Here is a 13,325-nt window from a genome sequence, read left to right as displayed (position 1 = left end):
GAGGGTTGCTGATATTTGTATTTTTAAAAAAAAAAAAACTTAAACGAACATATAATTGATCTGGGACATTATGCAAATCTCTAACTAGACGCCGTAGCTGTGCCTCCTTAGTATTAGTACACTTGTCTTGCTGTTGTTTGTTAAACGTACTTGTTGCATCTAGTCTTAAATTACAAGCTCTTTAGCTATACACTGTGTCATTTTATGTATTTGTACAGAACCTAGCACTATATGGTCTTTACCCTGATTGAAGAGCTTTGGTACTACAACAATAGTGGCCATTATCTTTGAAAATTTGTGGCAATCGGGGGAGGTCCCTGACAATTGGAAAAAGACAAATATAGTGCCCATCTTTTAAAAAGGGAAGAAGGAGAATCCGGGGAACTACAGACTGGTCAGCATCACCTCAGTCCCCCAAAAAATCATAGAGCATGTCCTCAAGGAATCTATTTTGAAGCACTTGGAGGACAGGCAAGTGACCAGGAACAGTCAACATGGGTTCACCAGTGGCAAGTCATGCCTGACCAACCTGTCTGCCTTCTATGATGAGATAACTGGCTCTGTGGATATGGGGAAAGCAGTGGACGTGATATATCTTGAGACTTTAGCAAAGCTTTTGATACGGTCTCCCACAGTATTCTTGCCAGCAAGTTAAAAAAGTATAGATTGGATGAATGGACTATAAAGTGAATACAAAACTGGTTAGATTGTTGGGCTCAATGGGTAATGATCAATTGTTTGATGTCTAGTTGGCAGCCGGTGTCAAGCAGAGTGCCCCAGGGGTCTGTCCTGGAGCAGGTTTTATTCAGAATCTTCATTAATGATCTGGATGATGGGATGGATTGCACCCTCAGCAAGTTTGCAGATGACACTAAGATGGGGGGAGAGGTAGATATGCTGGAGGGTAGGGATAGGGTCCAGAGTGACCTAGATAAATTGGAGGATTAGGCCAAAAGAAATCTGATGAGGTTCAACAAGGACAAGTGCAGAGTCCTGCACTAAGGATGGAAGAATGCCATGCACTCCTACTGGCTGCAGACTGACTGGCTAAGCGGCAGTTCTGCAGAAATGGACCTGGGGATTACAGTGGATGAGAAGCTGGATATGAGTCAACAGTGTGCCCTTGTTACCAAGAAGGGTCCCGGCATATTGGGCTGCATTAGTAGGAGCATTACCAGCAGATCAAGGGAAGTGATTATTCCCTTCTATTCGGCACAGGTGAGGCCACACATGGAGTACTGTGTCCAGTTTTGGGCCCCTCAGTACAGAAAGGATGTGGACAAATTGGAGAGGGGAACTGGGCTGAGTTTCCCCTTAAGTCCTACCATAGCATCCAGCATATGGTCTCCCAGCATCTTACATAGGGCACCATAAGGGGCGGGAGCTGAGAGAGACACAGTCAGTCCAGGCTCCCTCAAAAACTCCTACAGACCCTGCATATCCATTCGCCCTCTGGGGGGAATAACATGGGCCAGAGCTTCCCCAATGTCTGGGATGGAAGAGAGAGCCAAACTCTAACCATAATTCCCTGGATCCAGCATGTGGTGCCAGCAGCTCATTCCTGACTCCAGGGTCACCACTTGGGACAGAAGCCATCCACCTTCCAAGATGGGAAAAATACAGAGCTAGGTTAGCTCCTCCAAACCACTCCCTCAATCCAGCACATGCTGCCAGCAGACAATTACCCCTGCATCCTGGGATAAGCACTCTTCTCCTGATGCCTGCTAATGCATTTAGTTCTCTAGCTTAAGCAGTAGCAGTATGTGCTGAATGCTCAGGGTTCAAACCCTGCTGTGGTTGTATGATGGGGAGGTTGTTATAGGTTCACATAGTAGAATTTTTTTTTACCTTTCCCATTAAAAAATAGGAAATTAATTATAAAAAGTATGTTAAAGAGATGTTATTTAGATACAAAATCAAGCACTTAAAATTAGCAAATAGATTTACAGTTGCTAGTTAAGCTCAGCCCTATTGTGCATATGCTTTATGATTTTAATTACATGATTATAGACTAGTTTTTTCTACAGAATCGCTGCCTCATTTGTGCACAGGCTGAAAGCACAGAGGGGCTAAATTAAGGTTACACAAACAATTGTAAATCTGAAATTTCCTATCTTCCAAGTGCTTGACTGTGCAACCTAAAATGTTCTTTGAATGTAGTTTTTTGATATAGTAATAATTATAATAATAAATACCTAAGAAATTATTAGAGACTTTCTTATATACATAAAATCTATCCTAGAAAATCCTTTGTCCACTATTTGACAGAGATAATTGAATGATCTAAATAATCCATTTCAGCAAGGCACTGGATGATCACCTGAAAGGCCCTGAAGACTATGTACCATACCCAGCTCCCACTGAAGTCAGTGGAAAGACTTCCATTGATTTCAGTGGAATTTGGAATATACCCTACCTAAGGGTGTAAAGATTCATAAAACTGGTAGTGTGTGTATTGATACATATTCACATATATAAAATATATCAGATATTGAAAGGTAACGTGTAATAAAATTGTATGTAAAAAAATAACAAATGTACAATATATAGGACCAGGAAATGCATATCTACACCCAAGCTTATCAGTGTGAGGGAGGAAAAAGGAAGGAGACTAGCCATATTCTGGCTTTGGCTATGAATGCGTTTACTGAAGTCAACAGGGACTTGTAACATGCATCTGAAACTAGAATATGGCCTGCTTTACTATATGAATTATGCATACATGCAGAAATATCAATTATAATCAGTAATACACTGTATCTTGTATTGTTTTATATATTTATAAGCAATAAGCAACAGTGTGTAATATGTCACAAACATTTTATGGTACATTTTGCATTCTACTGCAAAGCTCTCGTGTTGTCATATTACACATTTAGCTTCTAAGACTGATTGATTGCTTCAGTAAGGAGTGTATATGGTATTCCACTTCTTATCTGAGTCAATGTTTTTCTCAATACTGTGAAGTAAATTAAAATAAAGTGTTTAAATCTACTGCTTATGATAAAGAAGACTAAATCTCATTCTAATAAATGTGAAATACATCTTGTCATGTTCCTTTCACTTTGCAGAAATGCTACCACAAGGCTTAGCCAGTTAAGTCTAATATGTTGACATTTATTTTTGCTGCAATAAATGTTAGGATTATATTTTTGCATTAAATTCTGGCATTTTTAAAGATCACGATGACAAGTAATTTATTCTTCAAATCACTCTGGTTTGTTTTTACTTTTTGAATATGGATTTGGCCATGTGTCTCCAAGGCACAGTACAAAGCATATTTCATATGTTTTGCAACCTATTAGTTTGATTTAAATCCACTTTTTTCTGTCAGGATTTACGCAAGCCTTTCTTGATGTTATTTGCTCTGAATTATTGCCCAGAAATAATCACACTGAATCCAATTTCACACAGGCTGTGTGGCCTATGAAGTCTGTCACTGTAAAGCTTTAAAGCTTTTATATTTGGTTCAATGGAGGTGATTCTTCAAATTAGCTATATATGTAGGGCGCCATTTCTTATTTTACTTTCATATTTGTCCCTTACGCTCTTATTTTAATTTGATTACATACAGTTTGAAGCTGGCTATCTGTAATGAGTGTTGGGGAAAAACTGGGAATTTTTTAAAGCAGTGTAATTTCTAAAATGAAGGATGAAATAAGGACCAATAGTAGATGCATCTTAAAAATTGCATCCTTTCATATTTAAGTGCTCAGTCCTTCAATAAATATGCACCCTTCCCACCTATTTTACATAGTTCCATACAGCCCTCCCCAGATTTCCTTTCTGTGAGGATATGTTGCCAGGAAAGTGTCCTGAGTTTTTGATGTTTACTAAATTTTTCTGAACAAATTACTCATTCTCAACAGATCCTGGAACAACAGAGCCACATAAGTCTCCCTGTTCCAAAACACTTGTATTAACTGAGCAAGCTACAGTATACTTATTGGTTAATTTACATAACTGAATGTGTGGGTGTGTTACTGGCCCAGAGGCAGACTTAATTTGCATCCTAACCATATCTGATGAATTCCCTCTACCTAGCGAATTCCCTCCCATTAAACTCAGGAAAATATTCTGGCAATCCTTGCATTGCAGGAAGAGATATACTCGTCTATAGCCTTAAAGAAAACAAATCAGGACAGAATAACAATTAATGGGAAAGTAGGGGGTTAGTTTACACTAGCAAACAGTTTTAAGCTTCCAATTAAATATTTGCACTTTTTGTGTCATATTACTTTTATAACAAATAACCAAATCAAATTATAGAAGTTGAGGATAAGGCACTTCAGAGAATGTGATGTTTCTTTGTTTCTCAGATGCAGTCATAGAATTATTCATCCAACACAGTACTAGTTCTCAACCTTTATCCTCTTTGTCACCAGACGTCAGCTATGTTTTTCTCTCATGACTCCACAGACTGAATTTGAAAGACACCTTTCCTAGCATTGATTACACAGTTATTAACCATACTCCCATTATTGTTTAACTGTGCATATCTAAGCAAACCCTGTGGGGCTGATCTTTGTACCTCTATCAAGCTTTTCCCCTTCAGTTTGGTATTCCCCCATCTCCTGACCTGGGAGGGAGGCTTTCACTAAACATTTACACTAGTCTGTCTTGGCCTGCCTTAAATGTATAACAGTCCTTCTTTTTGTGGCCAATTTTGTCACCATACTATTATTCAACTGAACTGTTTCCTTTAATTTTGCATTATTGACAATTTCCCTTGTTTTACAACCCAAATTTATCATTTCTTCTTATTATTCAATACAGTCATGAACCAGATTAGAATCTTTTCTTTCATCATATATATTCAACACACATCTGTATTTACATGGCTCATGGTGATCAGCTTCCATCTTCCTCACTAGTAGCAAGATTACACAGTGAACTGCTTGTACACTGCTGCAAGAAAAAAAATAATTTCTTGCAGAAAATTCCACAGCCTCTCAGCTTGTCTTCAGCCACCTTTCACTTAGCATGATCTTCAAGTCCAAGTCCAGCTGAACATCTATAAATTGGTCCATTGCTAGTCTATCCTGGAAGTCCTTAGTGGTATCTGGATATGACAGGAACACAAGTCTCTGCAGATCCTCAGCCAGTTCAGGTGAAGTTTCTTCTTTCTCTCTATTTCTAGCTCTAAACTGTGCTCAGATTGATGACTAGCTTTAAACTTCATGTCAAAGATTTGTATCTGGATAACTCAGTCTCTTTTCTGGGGGTAAATTCTGTAACACCATAAGAATTTGACCATTTAAATTGACTGCTAGTAACCCGTCTGTCTGTCCCTATTCCCAAACCAATCATTCAAGCTATAATGTTGAATTGAATCAAATAAGCCTCGTAGGGAGTTTCCCGCCCCCTCAAACATAGTGTTTTTTTGCATTATTTGAGCCGGGATAGCCCAACTTCTCCCTTCTGGGCCTCTGTGGGTTACAAGCAGAGTAGAAAACTGTTGCAAATGTCTGCTCTTACTCAATGCTGTATGCTGTGTTATTGTAGCCCTGTTCATCCCAGATCAGAGAGACAAAGTGGCTGAGGGAATATCTTTTATTGGACAAACAACAGAAGTTAGTCCAGTAAAAGATATTACTTTACCCATCTTGTTTCTCTGGTCTTACCTAAGTACTCTGGCTGGCTCAATTCCTCATACAAATGGCAGCCTTCCACTGTGATCTGTGACCGTTTGATTTCCTTTTGGAACTCAATTTTCAGTTTCTTAAGTCCTTGCTGCAGCTCATCACTATTAACATGTTTCAAATTGGCTGAAGCTTTCCTGGTTTCCACTATTTCTTAGAAAGAACTTCTGGTCTATAGCAGTCAGGTTGCAGGTCACCTCTTTGATCTGTCCTGCCATTACAACCTGGGAGCTTTGCAGCTGAGCTTCCCAGCCTGTCTGGACAGTTTGTAGTTGTTGCTCCAATAGATATTTGATCTCTGCCTGCAAGGCAACACTCAGCCCTTTCTGGGAATCCTCCAGATGTTGCTTTAGTTCCTTTTGCAAAGCCTACAGGTCTTGTTTTAAATTATTTTGTTCATCTTTGGTTGCTGCAAGCATCACCATCATTTGCACCATTTTGGTTGAACAGGAATACCTGCTAACAATTTCTCTCATTGGAAACTGGATTCCACACATAACACCAGTGTTACCCCTTTTTGATCCAAGCAGCATACAATTTCAGGGCCAGGGGCATATTCCAGATGGACATAAAAATTGATGGAATAGGCTATTTTCTTTGATGCAATCTTGTTTGTTTGCAACTTCCAGCTCCTCCAAACACAGGAAGAACCAAGAACAAAAGGAGCAGTTTCTTAGCTTAGCCTGAAGCCTCTACAGACAACAGATGCAAAAGCTCTCTCTCGAGCTTTTTCAGGGTCTCACTGTACTCACAGGCTACTGTTAAGCTTTCTTGCTTTCTGTCTTTCTCTGCTCAGTTTGTTATCAGTTTCTGGGTATTCTCCCTTGCCTCACAAGTCTACCTGCTTCTGTCCACCTGATGCTAGTTTCTCAGAAGACTCTATTGGGCTTTTTTGATGAAAACATCACTATCCCCAAATGTTCCAACATGAAAAAGCTATCTAGATATGTATGTGGTTTGAAAGCACCTGACACCGATGTCATTTACAATTGCAGGTTTAAATTTAATTGGGGAGAGGGGAGGGAATTTGCAATTCAATTTTAAGCTGAGATATAAAATATGGATAACCTCCTTTTTTTTAAAGGAGGCTTTAAGGGGAAAAAAGATTTGCATATTTAGATTCACATTAAACTCAGATGAAACTATTAGCACAAACAGACCTGTCACTGAGAAATGCTTTGGACAAAGCTTCTAACTATAAGACTGCAAAGGAACAGGTCAATGAGTCAAATGTGTGTCTCAGTTTAAAACATCCTTGTGGCTTTGAGTTTATCTTATAATTGTAACACATACCACCACTAAACTGATGTATGCTATTACAACAGCTCAGTATAAGGAGGAAATGGGACATACTAGCCAGGCACAAGAAGAGAATGAGAACAAAAAACAACCACCCAACCATATTTCATTAGAAGATGGAAATACCAATAGCAGTTTAAAGCAAAAAGTATCCAAATTAAAATATGTGAAGACTACACTAGAGAATGAGGAAAAGTGATGGGGAAAATGATTGACATTAAAGCAGTAAATTATCCCTTCTACGGAAAGTATAAATCTAAAATATTTGAGAAATTATGACTGCAGTTGTGATAGAACCTGATCCATTGAATAGAAACCAGCCTGGTGTTGTTTAACTGGACATAAGAGAATCTTGCCAGAATCTGGGAATGGGGAACAGGAGATGGATCACTTGTTCTGTTCATTCCCTCTGAAGCACCTGGCATTAGACACTGTCAGAAGACAAGATACTGGGCTAAATGGACCTTTGGTATGACCCAGTATGGCCATTCTTATGTTCTTAACTGGACACAAGAGAATCTTGCTTCCTGAAAAACTAGGGCTTGTGAAACTACCATATAGAGTGCCATATGTCAAACTCAGCAGTTCCTGGAAAACTAAAAGTGGCAGTGAACTCTGAAGAGCAAAGTAGCTCTTGCATGTAGTCTGGGAATGAGGATTTACCTCATTGGTTAGCAATAACTGTGTTCCTCAACCTGAAAAAGAGGAAAGTCAAATCCATGTACTTAAAAAGTGACCTTGAAAATTTTCCAGCAAAACCCATGATTCTGTACTGTCTTGCACCTTCTGTAGATATTTGAAATATCTGGAAACATTAAGTCTTATAGACCTTGAAATAATATGATAAACATTCTGTACATTTCTGGAGTTTCATATCATAGAATCATAGACTATCAGGGTTGGAAGGGACCTCAGGAGGTCATCTAGTCCAACCCCCTGCTCAAAGCAGGACCAATCCCCAATTAAATCATCCCAGCCAGGGCTTTATCAAGCCTGACCTTGAAAACCTCTAAGGAAGGAGATTCCACTACCTCCCTAGGTAACCCATTCCAGTGCTTCACTACCCTCCAAGTGAAAGCGTTTTTCCTAACGTCCAACCTAAACCTCCCCCACTGCAGCTTGAGACCACTGCTGCTTGTTCTGTCATCTGCCACCACTGAGAACAGTCTAGCTCCATCCTCTTTGGAACCCCCTTTCAGGTAGTTGAAAGCAGCTATCAAATCCCCCCTCATTCTTCTCTTCTGCAGACTAAACAAGCCCTGTTCCCTCAGCCTCTCCTCATAAGTCATGTGCTTCAGCCCCTAACCATTTTTGTTGCCCTCCGTTGGACTCTTTCCAGTTTTTCCACATCCTTCTTGTAGTGTGGTGCCCAAAACTGGACACAGTACTCCAGTTGAGGCCTCACCAATGTTGAACAGAGGGGAATGATTTCGTCCCTCGATCTGCTGGCAATGCCCCTACTTATACAGCCCAAAATGCTGTTAGCCTTCTTGGCAACAAAGGCCAACTGTTGACTCATATCCAGCTTCTTGTCCGTTGTAACCCCTAAGTCCTTTTCTGCAGAACTGCTTCCTAGACATTCGGTCCCTAGTCTGTAGCAGTGCATGGGATTCTTCCATCCTAAATGCAGGACTCTGCACTTGTTCTTGTTGAACCTCATCAGATTTCTTTTGGCCCAATCCTCTAATTTCTCTAGGTTCCTCTGTATCCTATACCTACCCTCCAGCGTATCTACCACTCCTCCCAGTTAGTGTCATCTGCAAACTTGCTAAGGGTGCAGTCCACACCATCCTCCAGATCATTAATGAAGATACTGAACAAAACTGGCACCAGGATCGACCCTTGGGGCACTCCACTTGATACCGGCTGCCAACTAGACATGGAGGCATTAATCACTACCCGTTGAGCCAGACGATCTAGCCAGCTTTCTATTCACCTTATAGTCCATTCATCCAGACCATAATTCTTTAACTTGCTGGCAAGAATACTGTGATGACCGTATCAAAAGCTTTGCTAAAGTCAAGGAATAACACATCCACTGCTTTCCCTTTATCCACAGAGCCAGTTATCTCATCATAGAAGGCAATTACGTTAGCCAATTAGACTTGTTCTTGGTGAATCCATGCTGACTGTTCCTGATCACTTTCCTCTCCTCTAAGTGCTTCAGACTTGATTCCTTGAGGACCTGCTCCATGATTTTTCTAGGGACTGAGGTGAGGCTGACTGTCCTGTAATTCCTCAGATCCTCCTCCTTCTCTTTTTTAAAGATGGGCACTACATTAGGCTTTTACTAGTCTTCCGGGACCTCACCCAATCACCATGAGTTTTCAAAGATAATGGCCAATGGCTCTGCAGTCACATATGCCAACTCCTTTAGCACCCTCGGATGCAGTGCATCTGGTCCTATGGACCTGTGCTCATCCAGCTTTTCTGAATAGTCCTGAACCACTTCTTTCTCCACAGAGGGCTGGTCACCTTCTCCCCATGCTGCGCTGCCCAGTGCAGCAGTCTGGGAGCTGACCTTGTTCGTGAAGACAGAGGCAAAAAAAAAACATTGAGTACATTAGCTTTTTCCACATTCTCTGTCACTAGGTTGCCTCCCTCATTCAGTAAGGGGCCGACACTTTCCTTGACTCTTTTTGTTTCTAACATACCTGAAGAAACCCTTCTTCTTACTCTTAACATCTCTTGCTGCTGCAACTCCAAGTGTGATTTGGCCTTCCTGATTTCACTCCTCCATGCCCAAGCAATATTTTTATACTTGTCCCTGGTCATTTGTCCAATCTTCCACTTCTTGTAGTCCTCTTTTTTGTGTTTAAGATCAGCAAGGATTTCACTGTTAAGCCAAGCCGGTCACCTGCCATATTTGTTATTCTTTCTACACTTCGGGATGGTTTGTTCCTGTAACCTCAATAAGGATTCTTTAAAATACAACCAGCTTTCCTGGGCTCCTTTCCCCCTCATACTATTCTCCCAGGGGATCCTGCCCATCAGTTCCCTGAGGGAGTCAAAGTCTGCTTTTCTGAAGTCCAGGGTCCGTATTCTGCTGCTCTCCTTTCTTCCTTGTGTCAGGATCCTGAACTCGACAATCTCTTGGTCACTGCCTCCCAGGTTCCCATCCACTTTTGCTTCCCATACTAATTCTTCCCGGTTTGTGAGCAGCAGGGTAAGAAGAGCTCTCCCCCTAGTTGGTTCCTCCAGCACTTGCACCAGGAAATTGTCCCCTACACTTTCCAAAAACTTCCCTATGATGAGGATCATTCCACCCTAGCTCTGCATATAGAAGGCAACCATGGCCCGAACATAGTTCTATTAGGGACCAGAGTCTGTGTGTAGGCAGAGGGCATTTGTGCAGATGGTATCAGACAGGTTTTTGTGGGCAGGCCCCCTAGGCTATTATTTTGGGTTCAACCCATCCCCTAATATAATAACATTGGAGGATTTCTGTGAGGGGATTCTCATTTCCTTCCTCAAAGTCCCCCTCTGCAAGTTGGGATGAACCAGGTCTTGGAATTCTTCATATTCCACCATTCTTTTTGGTTAAAATAACCTACACAAAGGATGTAATACATTATGCAGGTTGTTAGAGTAATTTCTATCCAATCCTATTAAATTTCCATAGAACTCCATGTTTTTTTTTCTCTATTAAACACCACAGGGTTTTTCCTTAAGTATTAAAGGCGAATCAAATCTAACAACAAAAGGGGAAGGATATTCTCACTATTTGTACATCATACTGAATCACTGTATTTTCCAATTAAGAGCACTAGTAAATTATTTAAAACCGTTTAATTTAGTTTTCATATGAGCCTGCTCATTTAAATAACTCCTGTTGCATCTTGTGTACTGTGCCATCATGCTAATTACTTTGGAATTACAGCAGTTAGTCACTCATCAGTATTCCTGATTGAGAAATCCATTCCTACTTTGTCTGGCACCAGGAAGAAGACAAAATACCAGAGGATGCACTCAGATACAAGATCTCATCCATGTTCCCGATTATTCCTGATTTTAGATTTTAAACCAGTAATTTATTTCACTGGGATTTGACTAGTGTCTTTCTTCATCTTTGAAAGAGCCAAAAGGTATGTAGAAAGACCTTTTGTGTAGAAACTTGACAAAAAGCAACCAGTTAAACAATTATTCAAAACCACATCTGAAACAGCACTTTGATCCTTCCAAAGTAAGTATTTCTACTACTAATGTGTAACAACTCAGTCACAAGCTGCGGTCTCACACATACACATACAACCTTTCCAAGAGGGAAACATACTAAATTAAATGTCAAAATAGTATAAATTAATCAGCACACCAAAAACAAAAAAAAAGAAACAAAGTCAATGTATCCCTCCCTCCCTCGCCCTATCCAATATGTAACAATAAACTGTCACTGCCCATAAAAACTTAAGATCTAATACCCTGATCATGCAAACACTATGCACTTGCTTAATGCTAATTGCACGTGTAAGATTTTACAGAACCAGGGCCTAAGAGGATAGGCAAGAAAGATACAACCTGTCACTCTCACACAAAGCCCCTCAGTTATCCCCAACAGAAATGGTTATCCATATAATATGAAATTATAGAAATATTGTGCCACTGGCTTGTGAAACAACCAACAGACACTCTTTAATATAAGCTTCTTCAAGGGTATCATAGAATATCAGGGTTGGAAGGGACCTCAGGAGGTCATCTAGTCCAACCCCTTGGTCCAAGCAGGGCCAATCCCCAATTTTTGCCCCAAATCCCTAAATGGTCCCCTCAAGGATTGAGCTCACAACCCTGGGTTTAGCAGACCAATGCTCAAACCATTGAGCTATCCCTCCCCCCAATACTGATGGTAATACGGAGGGTAATACTGATAGGTCACTTAAATTCCCACGCCCAGCATCTATCTGATATTAAAATACCCACATTTTGCTCCATTTCCAAGGATGTTAAAATGTTGCCTTACACATTTCTAAAAAAATACATCTTTCTGTGGTCTGAAGTACCCAAAGAATAGACTCCTTTATGGCAGCCTGCAGGCAAGCTTTTAAGGTTTAAAAGCCAGCCTCTAGAGAAGCTTAAAAAAAAAGACGACAAAGTCAATTATGTTATAAGAAATCCTTTATTTTTATGAAGAGGGAACCTATTAGGAATTTTATTATCAGCTGACACTTTTGTGCACATGTTTCTCCTTAGCAGTTTAGAAATATTGACTACTGTTGAATATTAACTGGTACATATTATATAATTGAGATACTTCTGAGAGGAACTCTGTGCAGGTTTTCAGTCTGTGTTGAAAAAAAGGAGAGTATCTTAATTTAAGGACTGCAGCATACTACAACATGTTTTATTTCTTAGGCCTTGATGAATATCTTAAATACAGATTTTACTATCACCACAAAGCAAGACATTGTAGACCATGCATAAACACATCCATTGAACTCAAAGATGTATTCCAAGTAAGCAGCATCTTTGAAACAATCAGTTCAAAATGCAGTACCAGGTGTTACAATGATAAATGACACAGTCAGAGACTATCACTAGGGCCTTTTACTGAATGACAAAGCACAAGAAGCCTTCCACAGATGTTGAAATTATGAAGGAGTGAAACAGGTGTTTAAATCCTATTTGCTAAAAATAGGAACAATGATCAGGTTAAAAAAGAAGCCTACATTTCATCTGTCAAGCTCAACCTGTGCTGCACAGCGCTTACCAATAAGCTGTTATACAATGTGTGTAAAACACACTCCATATTTTGGTCCAAACGAATATATCTGCTCTGGATTTTACAGGTGGAATAAAGAAGCAAGCATGTTAAATCAGTAACAGTTCTTTTGAATATGTAACTACTATATTAAAAAGTACATTTATCATGATGCACAACAAATTGTCTGTCATCCCATTGCCATTACCCTGTTGAGTGTCAAGCAAGTTACACGTTTACAATGTCTAAGGGATTCAGCATTTTACCACCTTTGAGATTTAAAATGATTAGCTACAACTCAGCTTTTTAATATACTCTAGGGAGATGCTATAGTCATGAGTAAGACTGTGAGTTTGTCATGGAGGTCATGGAAGTCACGGATTCTGTGACTTTCCGTGAGGTCCGTGATTTCTGCAGTGGCCACCGACACTCCTCCCCAGCAGCAGCAGGAGTTTGGGTGTGGGGGGCGGGGTGCTGGGCTGGGGGTTGGGGTACATGAGGGGGTGAGGGCTCTGGGTGGTGCTACCTCCGGGGGGCTCTACAGAAGCAGTGACATTCCTCGGCTCCTAAGGGGAGGCGCAACCAGGGGGCTCTGCACTCTGCCTCTGCCTGTAGTCACTGCCTCCGTGACTCAGCACTCGGGGAGGAGGCAGTGTGCAGAGCTGTGTGGCAGCATCTGTACCTAAGAGCTG

The sequence above is a fragment of the Lepidochelys kempii genome, chromosome 4 (assembly GCF_965140265.1).
Source record: "Lepidochelys kempii isolate rLepKem1 chromosome 4, rLepKem1.hap2, whole genome shotgun sequence".
NCBI classification, from domain to species: Eukaryota; Metazoa; Chordata; order Testudines; family Cheloniidae; genus Lepidochelys; species Lepidochelys kempii.
Note: the sequence above shows the minus strand (reverse complement) of the source record.